Consider the following 15,354-nt stretch of genomic DNA (forward strand, 5'->3'; position numbering starts at 1 on the left):
GGACTCGCGGTGTCCCACGGACGCTTGGAGAGTCGGAGAGAGAAGGACGAGAAGACTTGCCCAATCACACGGATGCTGTGAGCGGTTTGAAGAGGCAGGATGGCAGGCAGAGAGTGGGTCGTGATGGCCCGGAGGTTGTAGACAACTCCCCCAATCGTCCCTGGGCTCCCACCTTTATAATCTAAACTTCAAAGGCCGTTGGGCGTCGCGTCACGCAACCAATCACGCGCCCACCTGGAGCATCCGTTATGCCCCCACCCATTGTCCCTTGCTCAGGGTTCCTTGCTCATCGTTCTCCCGTGCCCAGTAGTTTCTTCGGGTCTGCTCTTTATGCCTAATATTCCACCCTCCGTCCTCCCCCCCCCCCCCCCCCAATGTTGTGAGTAACTCGTTGCGGTTGGCCCAGGGAATCTTTTCTTTTTGCGCCCATACAATTTTAAGCTAATTTAGGGGCACCGCAAAGTAACCTGTCCTGTGGGGGTCGGCCAATCTCCTGGCACCGGGAAACCGTGGGACTCCCCTTAGGGGCCCTTCGAATTAAAACCCGATGTGCCAGGCAACCCCCTGCCAGGACATTGCGGGGGCCGGGAGGGGATCGCGGCGTTCGCGGAGTTGCTCCAAGGTCGTGACACCAGAAGTGTACATAGACACAGTGTACACAGACACAGTGTACCCACACCATGTACATACAGTGTACCCGCACAGTGTATACACATTCTGCACAGAGTGTATACACACATTCTGCACAGAGTGTATACACACAGTAACAAGAACAACAATCGCCATTCGCCACTAAGTGGCAGTGATGTCACCACGGCGCTTGTGCCAGGCTATGTGCACGTTAAGGCCACGTGAAGAGGAGTTCACGGGGCAGACCCAGCATGTGCCATGGGTCGACTGACTGAGATGACTGGTCGATGCACCACCTGTGCCCCCGACTGTGCCAACAGTTTACATAGACACTTGTATTTATGCCCCTTTTTCCAAAAAATTATATTAAGAATAATTAGGCCAATATCTATTTTTTTAATTAAATAATGAAAACAACCCGCTACTCCTCACATTCCACTCCGGGCATCTGGAGGGCGTGGAATGCCATTGAACGGCAGACCTCAGGACCTCCCCGGCCACCTTTGTCTTCCAACGGTTCGGCACAAACATGCCAGCAATAAATACGTATTGGGGGTCTGGCCTCGGGATGACCCACTCAGGGAGACTGGGGGGTCAAAAGGGTCGCGAGGGGGGGGTCTGGGGCCTAGCATTCCTGGGGCGTCTGTTTTTTCACATTTTGGGTTTTAAACACAAACGCACATCACGCAGTTCAGTCTGGTTCGAGTCGCGCTCAGTCTTGTGACTCGGCTGGCGACGCAGCGTTGCGAGGGAGGCTCGCAAGGGAGTTGGGGCGGAGGCTTGCCGAGGCATCGACACAAACCATGGATCGTGCCTCGAGGAGAGATGGAACGAGGAGGGGTCGTTAGAGTCGCAGAAGTCTGAGTTCAGTCTGGGTCGAGGCTGGGTTTCAGCCGTGCTCCGGCTGGCGGTGCCGTCGCGAGGGAGCAAACACCGATACCGATGGCCGGTGTCGCTTCTCGCAGAACGAAGTGACGAGGTGTGGTTAAGTGCGAGTGAAGCTTGCGAAATTCCAGCTATCACTCTCGTGAAAGAGCCTGAGCCAACGCAGCCCTGAAGTAAGGGCGGGTGTTCGTGTGAAGCTAGCAGCCGCACGATCAAGGAGAGAGCACGGAGAAAATGAGAGAGAGAGTGACAAGCAATCAACCTGGAGAAAGGGCGGAAATCGCCAAGCATCGACCAAGCGAGCATCGCAGAGGACCAGCAGACAGCGGATGAGTGACGAGAGCCATCGTGCATCGCCAGAGAGAATGGAGCAGTGGGAAGAGCCTGATCAGCCGCCCGTGAGGAAGAGGAGAGCGCCATCGAATGCGCCGTGTGTTTAATACACACACACATCGACCAGCACCTGCTGAGAACAGACAAGACATCCAGCAGTGGAGGAGCTGCGCGCTATCCGACGACGGAATCACTGCGCACCACGACGGTGAGCGTCGTGCCAACTCGTCATCCAGCTGTGGACAAAACAGCTGCAACGGCCATAGAGCACAAAGGTGCCAGCCACCAGCTGTTTCGCTCCGGATGATCGCTATAAAGTATGACCTGTGTTTTGATTTAGTGTGCTGATCTTAAAGGTGCATTGAAAAATTATAATACTCCGATTGATGCTCCTGCTGTTGTGGAGTGACTCATGCAGCCAGCTGTGGCCGCAGGGTTTTGGTAGTTCATGTTGTTTATGCCATTTATTGTGAAAATTCCGTCACAGTTCCTATGATCACTGTTTCATTGCTTTCATGGCTTTATCTTGGTGATTTCGAAAAGTATTGGTTTAGCCATGTTTGTTGTAGTACGGAGTTAGACTGATGGCCTTAATCTCAGTTGTCTTGTGGTTGTTGTTGGTTGTTTGACTTGCATCCCACTGGGATTTTTGCACACAGCGTTTGTGTACAATATTTTTTTCTGCAATATTTTGCTGTCTTTAATTGGATTTTATGTTTGCACTCAGTCACATATTCACTTTAAGATGTTTTTTTGTTCATGTTTTTGTTTGTTGCCGAATGGCTCAGGGCTATACAGTGATACCTCGGTTCACGAACTTAATTCGTGAACTGACTGGCCGCGAACCGAATTGGTCGTGAACCGAGGCACATTTTCCCATAGGGTTCAATGTAAATCCGGTTAATCCGTTCTGACCTTTTTTTTTGGTTTTTGAAGCACAAAAATATGAAACAAATTACAATACACATTAGTACTGTACAGTATAGTAATGTATAAAGAGAGAACACTAACCTTGCTTGAGATGACTTCAGTAAGCACTCAAACGGGTGAACTGTACAATACAGTAAGTACAGTATTGTACAGTACAGTAGTACAGTACAGTACTGTATGTGCTAAAAAGCACACCAAAAAGCAAAAAGTCACTGAAAGTGTCTTCACAGTACTCACAGTACTTCTTTCTGTGTCTCTTCTTCTCTCCACGATCTTCCTACAGGAAGTCACGACCATGTGACAGCCTGGAAATAGCATTAAAATGGCCGCGGCTCCTGTTCGTGAACCAAAGTGGAGTTCGTGAACCGGAGCATATTTCTATGAACTTTTCTGTTCGTGAACCGAGTTGTTCGTGAACAGAAGCGTTCGTGAACCGAGGTATCACTGTACCTAATACATTAACTTGAACTTGAACCAGCACAAGCGAACGAGCGCAGCCAGCCGCCAGCGCACGAGTGCACGAGCAGCACCACCCGGGCGCCACCAAGCGTCAAGCGACCGAGCCTCTTCAAGGACCGCACCGTGCCGACGCCACTCATCTAGCAGTGGAGAGTGAGCCAAAGGCTGCAGACACGCCCGCGCGAGGGAGCAGGGCGGGAAGCTGCTGGTGGCAACGGCCGATCATTGCTACAACTCGGTGGGCTCTCATGAAATTGTCTTTTCCGAGACCAAGGTTCTCTGCAAACCTCCTGGCTACCATCAAAGGTTTGTACACGAAGCTATACAAATATACAAACACAGACATAATTTCAACCGTGATGATGGTTACAAACTGAGTAATCATTGGAAAGATGTGATTAACTATGCAAAAAAGATTTAACTACACTTATTTGACCAATCTTATTTATTATTTGACAGACAACTTACAGGTGTACCATGTTTACCATGTTCACCATGTTTAGTTGTCACAAACCATAACAAAGGCTCACCCTCTATAGCCTCACCCTACCATATGAATAAAACGTGTGCTGTACTTGGCTCTTCCCCCCTCTCCAACCATTATATAAACGGAGTGGTAGCTCCTGCAATCTCTCATTTACTTGATACAGCTGTCGTGGCTGTGACGGTTCCACCTGAAGACGGAAGCTTGTGTTGCCTCCGAAACGTCGTGTTTTTTATTTTATTTTTATTAATTTTAATGTTTTTACCTACGTGACTTTACCGAAAAAACCTAAGAATATGAATCCTTGCAGTCACGAAAGCTTCAAATCTAGAATGGCTCATAATTTATTCAGTAACAAGCTCGTTGGGGGAAGGGGATTGTGTGCTGCACTCCGCACGGAACTTCATGTCACCTGCTGCCGCGTGACGTCACGAGATACCAGGAAGCTGCTGCACTGCGCGCGCTCACAGATCTGAGGTGAGAAGTTCACATCGTGGTTGTTGTTGTCGTGGTTATTGTTGTTGTTTACCCAGGTAGAGCCTCGCTCCTCTCTCGTAGGGATATCAATTGAGTAGCAGCGAGTATGAAATCGATGTCCAGGTTGGAACATTACAACGCGGGGCCTTGCCTCCTGCCCTCGCCTGATTGCATTTTCTTTAATTCTCTGCTTAATCTGGCTCACTACTTTAAAAAAAAACAATTTATGTATTTAGTTTTTTTTATCTTACCAGGCCAAGCCCGCTTGAGCTATACCGCTCTTTTCTATAAGCCACCTGCCCACAACAAAGTGGCTTATCAACGTGTGGAAATGTATATCAGTCAAATACTCTAAACGCGTGGTGATGTTGACTCTAAATGGAGGGGGAAACCGGAGGATCCTGAGTAAAATCCACGCGACCACGGGGAGAGAGACACGCAAACTCCAACTATACATCCATAATACAGGTTTGTTTGGGTTAGATCGTCTAAATATATCAAGGTGTCGTTAAACCCGCCACCACCCGACACAGCCAACTAGTAGGGGTTGTCACGTAAACAGAACGTGGCCAATTCGTCACTAGTACAGCACACCAGTGTGTTGGAGAGCCAAGCCACAACATTTACAATCTGAGTACGACGTTTCGCCAGTAATTACAACCAGCTTCATCAGGCGACACCCAAATGTTGTGGCTTGGCTCTGGGAATATAAATCGGCTCGCTGGGATTATATCTCAGCACGCTAACTGTTGCACTACCGCTCCCCACTTACGCACAAACATTATCATCGACAGTATAGTATTTATTCAGTATTGGCTAAGTTACCCGGCTTCGCACAGGTCTCAGTAATCAAACATTATGAGTAATGTCTTGCCATGCTGGCTTTGTTAGAATAATTGATTTCTGACAAGGAAGTCGGTAAATGTGCATTTTTTGTAACGGTTTTTCGGTTGTGTTATACAATCGCAGGGCTTGTTTATTTCATGAGGTCAGCTTTTAAATCCGTTGCTCTTGGAGAGCTTCAGGATAGACAATGTTGGATGTTTTTCCATCTGATGGGTTTAATCGAATGAAGCTAACATTTTTGGCATACATGTCGACAGCAATTTAGTGGAAGAGCTCTATTGCATCACAAGAAGAGATTGAAGCTGCCGTTTCGCACCATGATCCTGAAGGTAAAGAAGTCCATGGTGGAATTATTTTTTTGTGTTGGCAAGCCTGTTGCTGTATCAGTTTGGCGAAGTAGTCAATTGTAGCCATCATCTTGCCAGAAAATCTGTAAAGATTGAAGAGCATCATAGGATCGCTGTTTCATTTCTGTGTAGAGTATTGTTCCTCAGTTGCAAGACGATGCCTCGAGTGAAATGTTGTTCAGTGCATTTAAGCGGCACTCATGTTGACCTCGTGGAGTTCAGTCAGCATGAATGACAACATTGTTCTCTGAAGTCATCTTCTCCGTGGCACACTTGAAACTGTGAACATAAAGAGTTTTGCTTATGTAGCATGTCTTGCCACAGCAATAGGACTTGCATCTTGGTGTTGATGACATTTTTGCTATGCTGGTGAGCCTGTCGAGTCTTGTCAGACATGCAAGTAGATCTGTGAGAACAAATATAGCAGTGCAGTGGAGACACTGCTTTTATGGTGAGTGCGTGGAATAGTAGTAGATGAAATGTCAAAATGTGTTTGCATGTGTGGCAAACCGGAAGTAGTGATAATGCCCCAGGCTTTAACACATGGCAATAGAAAGCGAGGGGGGGAGGTGAGGAGCGGGGAGGTTGTAGTGTGCAGGTGGTGGTATAGGTGTTGAAGGTGAGAAGGTAAGCTAAAAATAGTGCGAAAAATACACTAACTCACCCGTGAGTGTGCGTGGAAAGTTTGGGGTGTGTTGGCTCAATTTGCTTCACAAAAAAAGCTACACAAGCGCAAAGTCTGCTTTATCTTTATAGATTTATACTATTTTTGTCTTGGAATATTTTTTGTATATGGTTTCTCCGTGTTTATTTTAATTGTTTAGTTTATTTGGAATACAGTACAGTACTTAATTCAATTTTGATGTAAATTTTAGTTGACGTTTACCTAACACCATTACTTAGGTAAGATTTAAGTATTGAATATCGCGCTTTTAGCTTTCGTGCGACAATTTCAAAGAACGTAACCTCCGCGATATGCAAGGCGCTGCTGTATTTTCTCGCTATTTACTACAACAGAAACTAGATCTCTGCATTCTTGATTTAATTAAGTCCTACAGTACCATAAAGTACCATAAAGAGGCTTGGGGCTTTGGGTTATTTGTTTTCACATCTATGCCTCTGCTCACATGATTTGGGGATTTGTATGATTTTGGGCAGGACGGTCTAACGATGCGTGACCAGGAGTCCGAGCCATTTCCTGTTCAACATGGCTTGTGACAGAAATTCACTCTGGCCCCATGCATTACATTACATAGCATCTTCAATAACTATGTAGTTTGAGAAGGTCATATAAAAAACATTGCATTCGTTACGGTTACAATGATGTGTTAATCGATGCCTGGTTATAGTTAAAGGATCGTTCCCTGCTGGCCAACCATGTTACATCTGCTGATGATTTGGTAATGGCTACTCAGTGAGATGGAATTAGGGAATCTTGTTCTGTGCCTTGATAATTCCATCATGAAATGGGGCCTTGCAAATGTTCCACAAAAATAAATGACCTGCCTGGGAAATTCATGTCATACAACACTGCACCTGCTCAACTCTGCATGAATAATCAGGCAGTTCTACAAATACCGACTGTGGTGGTTCCTGCTATCACTACGGCAGTTTATACTTACTGTGGTGGTACCTGCTATTACTACAGCAGATCATTCCGACTGTGGTGGTACCTGCTATCACTACAGCAGTGCATAACGACTGTGGTGGTAACCTGCTATCACTACAGTAGTAAATGCTGACTCTAGCAGTATATATCGTCTCTATAGCACGAACTTGACAGAGTGCCGTCGTGAGGCCTAGTCCCGTGCAGAGCCCCCGGCCTCGCCTAGATTGCCCAGCCGGCCGAGGTGGCACATTGGCAGGCTGGTGACTGGGCCGCTACCCCCTCCACCATCCCCCTGCCTGCTCTACAAAAATAGTATCTAAGCGCTATAATATTAATATCTACTGACCCTATATTAGTAAGTGCACACATTGGGGTGGGGGGGAAGAAGATGTGACACTTTGAATAATTTACCTCGGCGTTGTGTGTATTATTTTGCATTTTTTACGCGAAAAATAATTCCCCCCCCCCACTCCCAACGAATGCGTATGCATTGCTCGGGGCAACCCCCAGTCAACTTTATCGCGCATGCGCAAATGCGTGCTTTGGCGCGCGCTGAGAGGCGTAAGGAAATAATAACTAGCACTAAATTGTTAATTTAACTACTTTAAAGTTGACGGATGTGAAAATGGAATAGCACTGGCTCAATACAGGGCTTATGGCGTGGTACCTGGGTTCTTTTTTTTTAAACGTCAACCCCACGGTTTGCGAGCCAAATTCTTTGCAAGTTTTGTACACAGACAGACACAGACAGAAATAATGACGTTTATAGGTCAGATGTTAATGATCCATGTGAAATTCATGTGTATTTAAGAGTTTATCTTTGTGGGGAGCTGTAGCGCAGTTATTTCACAGCATTATGAACTCAATAATTAGTTTGATTATTATCGCCGACAGTAAACATGATTGATAACACTGTGTAACAAAAAAAATGTCCCTGCGTAGTAAGTGTTATTTTCTAATTGCTTATGCCTTAAAAGTACAGAAAATGGCTATTATTCCCCACAAACTTTGCTTTTGTGACCAGGACACAAAAACAAAGTTAATAATCCACTCCATTAATAACACTGTGTAGGACATTTTTGTTCCTGGTTAGTAAGTGTTATTTCCTAATTGCTTATGCCTCAAAAGTACAGAAAATGGTTATTATTCCCCACAAACTTTGCTTTTGTGACCAGGACAGTGAAATTTTGAAATTTACCTATTTTCAATGAGAAAACGTGTGCATTTGTGTCATTCCTTCACGTAAAGTCCTGGTCACAAAAGGAAAGTTTTTGGGGAATAATATCCATTTTCTATACTTTTTAGGCATAACCAATAAAAAAAATAACACGAGCCATCCAGGGACAAAAATCGTGTTACATAGTGTAAGTGAAAGTCACGTAGAAGGGAAGTAATAAAATAATAAAAATAAAACATAATAAAATAATTCTCACGACGTTTCGGCCACAACACAAGCAGCCATCCTCAGGTGAAGACCAGTTCTGTCGAGGCGACAGCGTCTAAATGAAACACCACCACGCTTGGAGCGTCTATTTAAGCTGGGTTGGAGGGGGGGGGGAATGCGCCTTGACAAAATAATCTGCATATCAAGAGGAATTTAGCATATTTATGGGAAATGCTGGAATGTGAATAGTGCTAATTTGTGAAATGCGTAGGTGGGCGGGGGGTTTTCAAAGTCATATTATGCCTATGCATTATGCAGGATTAGCAGCATCAAAGGGAGGGGGTAGGGGTAGCATTAATAAAGGGAAGGAATGTTAATAGTATGTAGCTGCAGTAACTAAACAACCACGTAAAAAGCTAAAGTATAAACTACATAGTATCATCAGTATGCTAAATATACTCTCAATAAGCTGAGCTACCAACCGTAAGCAATACATTACAATTATAGTGTATAATAATAAATAGTATTAAAGTGTAATGTTTAATACAATGTATAAAGTAGTATATAGTATCATAATTGTATAGTGAATATACAGCAGTGTGGTATACAGTTGGGTGGGTAGAATAATACATAGTGTAATATTACACTGTATTATTCTAAGACATAGGATAGTGTATAGTAATACAGTATACAATTTAATGTTGGGGTTGTCTATGGCAACATATAGTACGGGATAGACCCGTGTGATGTAAGGAAAAAGTTTAAAAAGTTTGGCTGGAAGCACATTATATTTTTTGCGACCTAGAATTGTAATGTATTGCTTACGGTTGGTAGCTCAGCTTATTGAGAGTATATTTAGCATACTGATGATACTATGTAGTTTATACTTTAGCTTTTTACGTGGTTGTTTAGTTACTGCAGCTACATACTATTAACATTCCTTCCCTTTATTAATGCTACCCCTACCCCCTCCCTTTGATGCTGCTAATCCTGCATAATGCATAGGCATAATATGACTTTGAAAACCCCCCGCCCACCTCCTACGCATTTCACAAATTAGCACTATTCGCATTCCTGCATTTCCCATAAATATGCAAAATTCCTCTTGATATGCAGATTATTTTGTCAAGGCACATTTCCCCCCCCCCCCCCTTCCAACCCAGCTTAAATAGACGCTCCAAGCATGGTGGTGTTTCATTTAGACGCTGTCGCCTCCACAGAACTGGTCTTCACCTGAGGACGGCTGCTTGTGTTGTGGCCGAAACGTCGTGATAATTATTTTATTATGTTTTCTTTTTATTATTTTATTACTTCCCTTCTACGTGACTTTACCGAAAGAACCAAGAAGATAAATCCCTGCAGTCACGAAAGCTTTAAATCGAAATGTAAGTGAAAGCATAACTTATTTTTGGCCTCTGCTATGTTGATTGATCTTAAATTAATTACATGGTGAAGTGAGGAAGCATTAATAATGAGCAGATGAAGGTGGCCAGGCATGGTTCTGGACACACAACCACTTTTTTACCATGCCAGTGTGTGACAATGTCAAGTTTGTATTTGTAGTAATGTATATGAACCATTGAACGTGGAGGTTAAATCAAAACAATAGTTTATTTAAATTTTCCTCTGGGACTTTTTGTAAAAATGGAAACAGTCAGGAAAACACATTCCTGCGGAGGGAGCTGGTAGAAAGGTTGGGTTGCTCGGTCAATGGCCAGGGTCAACGGCGGCGTGGTGTATTCCGCAAATATGCCCAACTGTGAGGGCGGGCACAAGCCGGTGTGAGTAGGTTAAACGTTCAGTTTTATAAGGGCACCACGGGGTGACCAGCCCCTCCTCACCCAGCCCCACCCTCCCCACCCAGCCCCTCCCCACCCAGCCCCTCCCTGCACGATGGACGCATTCATCCCCTGTGGGCTGGTGTAACCAGTTGGTTCCTACCAGTAATATCTCAGCACATATGCAGCTGAAGTTAGATCTGTTCATCCGAGCATTCAAGCAAATCTGAGCCTGGCTTCACACCTCAAAGTTTTGATTGAACATTCATTTATGCATTTCTGTATAATACAAATAGTATTATTTTCAACACACTTTGCTATTATAGCCGAATTTTTCTTAAATGTTCTTTTCACAGCTTGACAGCCAAAATTGTGTGCTTGGAGTTTTGGGTAAACATTCATTTTAAAGATACTAGGGCATCCAGGCATGTTTATAACCTTTGTCCCTCTCATTGTGTGCCTTAACAGCCCACGTGATGAATTGGGGAATTATTTTCACTATATAATGAATATATGATTAAGTATAGACGTGTAAGTCATGTGTGACTGTGTATATATGTGCATTTCTCTGTGCCTTGATACTGACATAGATGGTGTGGATATGTTTTTCTGACTGCAGCGGACACTTCCTCTGACGCTTTCTCTGCAGAATTGGTCTGATGGAGCAAAGGGACTCAGCGCAGCTCGGTATAAGAAGGAAACAATGCGACCAGTATGCAAACAGCACGGATCGTACTGGAAGTTTGACACAGCACCAGAGAACTCGCACAGGAGAGAAACCATTCAAGTGCAATGTGTGTGGGAATGAATTTTCAGGTTCATCACATCTTAAAAGACACCAGAGAACACACACAGGAGAGAAACCCTTCAAGTGCACTGTATGCGGGAAGGTGTTTACACGGTCATCAGATCTTAAAAAACACCAGAGAATGCACACAGGAGCTAAACCTTTCAAGTGTACTGTGTGTGGGAGTGCATTTGCTCAGTCATCAAATCTTAAAAAACACCACAGAACACACACAGAAGAGAAACCCTTCAAGTGCACTGTGTGTGAGAAGGCATTTGCACAGTCATCAAATTTTCACAGCCACCAGAGAACACACACAGGAGAAAAACCTTTCAAGTGCACTCTGTGAGGGAGCGCATTTGCACGGTCATCAATTCTTCACGACCACGAAAGAACACACACAGGAGAGAAACCCTTCAAGTGCAGTGTGTGTGAGAAGGCATTTGCACAATCATCAAATCTTCAGAGCCACCAGAGAACACACACGGGAGCTAAACCCTTCAAGTGCACTCTGTGCGGGAAGGCGTTTGCACTGTCATCACATCTTCAAAGACACCAGAGAATACACAGGCATCAGAAGATCCCCAAGGAGCGGAGTCTGAAATCAGCTTGTGAAAGTCCAAGTGCTGCAATGAGCCCATCCCTGCTGAAAAAAGAACAAGAATGTAATTCCAGCTTGGACGCAATGAAATGTATCAAGGTGAATTTTGAAGAGGCGAGGGTGCAATGTGAAGAAGTGATGAAGAGTGAAGAAGTGATGGTAAAATGTGAAGATGAAGATTCAACTGCAAAATTGGACCTTCACATAGATGGAGGCAACGTGAAGCAGGAGGAGAATTCTTCCTGTGAGGCAGAGCGAGGCAACTCCCAGCAGTTTGTGGAAGTGGAGGTATGGGTGGACTTCTTAGACAATTCAAAGTCAAATGGAGACCCAGTAGATGTGTAAGCTTGAGACAATGAAGCTCCAATAGATGCACCTTTGTCACAGGCCTTTAATTAAAATAACATGAAGTTGAACACTCAATTCCTAGGTTCAACCTGCAGAGTAAGAGCGGCCAGTATTTGCGGACCTGTGGGTTGGGTAGACCTCTAACCAGGAGTGAGAGCGAATAAGCTCCCAAGCATTCACTATGTTATTATAATATTTACATTTATGTGGTGCTTAATTGCCCATGATAGAGGTTTTTTTGGGTTAGATCGTGTTAATTTCAAAGTTTGGTGAAACCCGCCACTTCGCGATTTGTTCTCCAACACACCGGTGTGCTGTACTAGTGTAGTGTAATAACGCTGACTGTTGTCCAGCAACGGCAACTGCAGTGAACAAACAGTACACACACCAGTGAGCATACACATGGGTGTGTCGGCAGGGCAGAGGAACTGGGGCAAGGGTCACGGAAGACCCCATCTGAAAGCCCCTGGAACCTGCTAGTGGGTTCAAGAAGGATGGCGTGGCCTGGGCGGAGCCAGGCCGCGCTGGGTAGCATAAAAGCAGCTGAGAGTGGGAGCTCAGGGCTGTCGGTTTTGGGAGGGGGTTCGTCTCGTCATTGCTGTCATCTTCGCTGCCTTCATTAATGCCGTCTTCGCTAGATATTGCGCGGCTGTATAGTTGTTGGCTGTCTCAGTTAGCGCCATCGGTGTTACATGGTCAGGGTTGTATTTATGCTAGGTTAGACGACTAGGGAGTGCAATGGTGAACCTGTGAAGGTGTTGTAGAAACCTTGTCTCCCACTATGATGATACTACAACCGGTCTTAGGAGTGGGGTGAAGAAAGAACCCACCTGTCGTGTCATCAGAGGATGGGAATGGTGAAACATTCATCCCTCCGGCAGCCCCGGGACCCCGCTTACAAAGCCCATTGGCGGAGAGAGAGCAGCTGCGGATCGGCGGGAGAGCGGCGGCGATTTGGCGAGAGACGAGCCCGATCCTCTGGGGTCATGCGCCGAGCATGCGGCATGGCCAAGGAACACTGTGCTGAGGGGAGCGCGGGGGAGCGTGGAACGGCGCGGGAAGCGCGCCACAGCCAGCGGCGCGGAAAGGAGTCACGAGGGGACCCTGGCGGTGGTCCCCGTCGGTGCGGGAGAGTGGAGGAGCTTGGGCCGGTGACCGTATATGTGGTGGGCACCATTTTGCCCGTGGAGGGCTTGGCATGGCTGGCAGGTGCTATTTTGCGGAGAGCGCGGGATATCGCTGGAGGGGCGGCGGAGTCAATGGCGCTGCAAGGGGCAATTTTTGGCCTACCGTGCGACGCCCGCATGAAATTTCTCCAGCGGAAGCGAAGGAAGGCTAAAATGCCCTTCACCTTCTGGGAGGCTCTGTTGGTGCTGGGGCAGAAGGCGTACCCCCAGATGGTTGAGACGGCGCTCGACTCCTTGGCGGCGGAAAGGCTGCTGACGCGGGAGTCGGGGATTGTCCTACCCATCGCCGAACGCATGGGGTTCACATCCTTGAAAGTGGCCCAGGAATTCAGGGCCATGAGGCCTGTCAGTATTGGCCCAAAGTGGAGGCTTGGCTGTGGCAGGAGGAGGACATGGTGGCTGTGGTGTGCGGCCTGGGGACGTACGGGAGAAGGCCCGCGTGGGTGGGTTGGCAACCGGGGAAGCCCCCTCCACCCTGGGGTCCCACGGCCGAGTGTTTCAAGTGTGGTCAGCCAGGCCACATCGCTATAGCAGCAGGGTGCCGGCAGCGCCACTGACGCACTCCGACCTGCCGGCAACATCTTCCCAAGCTCCACCGGATCCGAGTCTCTGATGCTTTCCGTGACTGCCGTGTGCGAAGTGTCAGGGGCTGGATCCGATTAGATGCTACTGCGAAATTCAGGGAGGGGCCGTGCCCTTTAGGCCATTGTTTTTTTGTTCCCATTCCTCAGAATCTCAAGGAATGCAAGACCCTGCCAAAGCAGGGGTGACCAGTGTCAAGGACCGGCTTACGTGAGCTATGTTCTGCTAAAGGCGGACTCTCCCTTGTCAGGTGGGATGCGGGGGGGGGGGGAGGGTTTTGGGTTGCATTATCGGTTCTCGGGGGGAGGGGGGGGGCGTCGCAGTTGTGCGTTCCCTGATGGGGTTCTTGCACATGTCGCGGTTGCGCTGCATGTTGGCGGTTCGCGGCGGGGGGGGTGGGCGCCGCGGGTTGTCCTTTTCGTTGGCGGTCCGCCTGGGCGCCGGGGTTGCGCTATGTGGTTATGGTTCGCGGGAGATGCTGCGGTTGCACTGTATGGTTGCGGGAAGTGTTACAACCAAGGCTTTTTTTTTTTTTTTCGTGTTGGTGGTGTTCCTCGGGGTTGGGGTTTCTCTGCCTGACCACCGGTTGCAGTTGCTGGATGTCAGCCGACTTGTCCAGCAACGGCAACTGTGGTGGACAAACAGTACACACGCCAGTGTGCATATACACAGGTGTGTCGGCAGGGTGTAGGAACTGGGGCAAGGATCATGTAAGACCCTATCTGGAAGCCCTGGAACCTGAAGACAGGCACGGAGCCAGGCCATGCTGGGTACCATAAAAGCAGCTGAGAGCGGGAGCTCAGGGCTGCCGGTTCTGGAGTGGGCTCGTATCGTCGTCGCTGTCATCTTCGCCACCTTTGTTGCAGCCGTCTTCGCTAGATATTGCGCGGCTGGATAGATGTTGGCTTTCTCGGTCCACGCCATCGGTGTTACACAGTCAGGCTTGTGTCGTGGCTAGGCTAGACGACTAGAGAGAGCGCATTAATATTTACGCGATCTAACCCAAAAAAACGTATAAATTAGATTGGTCACGAAAGCCTACGCATTAAACTTGCTTAATTGCCTCAGCAATTCGGAGTTTTATATCATAACTCATCACAAACACTCGAAGAGCACCCCCAAGTGGCAGCTGCCTCTGTGTGGCATAATGTGGCCCAGCACCAGCCTGCATGTGGGCATGAGTCTGTCAGTAGGGGGCAATAATTGATGTCTAATCTCAGTTGTGTAATTTTTGGATATTTGGAATTACCCAAATTTTGACAATGACACCCACATGCAATGACCTATGTGTTTTAATGACACTGTTTTGCATCCACTGTTAAGCAGACGGTGCATATTTTGGTTAATGTTACTAGAGTAGCCAGGGGTGCCCGTCGGATTTGTACCTTGAACCTCTGCAATAAATAATGTGCTACCACTTGGCTTCCCTCAATCTGAGTGTTTCTAACCGGCGCAGATGTTCCATTTAGAGGGGTCCACGTTTCACATGCCTAGAGAAGGGAGGGCATGACTGGCCGAGAAGAACCGAAGCTTCATGCTTAGTGACAGTCCAGGTAGCTTCCAAACAGCGTTGCGCAGCTGATGAAAAGATAATGCCGTCCGACTGATTCGGACCACCCACATACTGTGTGCACACATGCAGTGTAGACGTATTGTGTACACACAATGTACACACATCATACACACA

General features: G+C 46.9%; 1 protein-coding gene and 1 pseudogene across 2 annotated transcripts in view; one reads left to right on the top strand and one right to left on the bottom strand.

Annotated features, from left to right (window-relative positions):
* The window catches only part of LOC144953585 (uncharacterized), a 39,038-nt pseudogene extending 25,132 nt beyond the window's left edge, over window positions 1-13,906 (top strand). Inside the window, exon 4 of the transcript XR_013640842.1 lies at window positions 10,812-13,906. The product of XR_013640842.1 is annotated as an uncharacterized LOC144953585 (transcript). The remainder of the gene's footprint in view (window positions 1-10,811) is intronic.
* Window positions 1-15,354, bottom strand: part of LOC144953561 (uncharacterized) — a 50,719-nt gene that overhangs the window by 13,693 nt on the left and 21,672 nt on the right. The gene's annotated exons all lie outside the window — the stretch shown is intronic.

Source organism: Lampetra fluviatilis, chromosome 78, assembly GCF_964198595.1.
Source record: "Lampetra fluviatilis chromosome 78, kcLamFluv1.1, whole genome shotgun sequence".
Classification (NCBI taxonomy): Eukaryota; Metazoa; Chordata; class Hyperoartia; order Petromyzontiformes; family Petromyzontidae; genus Lampetra; species Lampetra fluviatilis.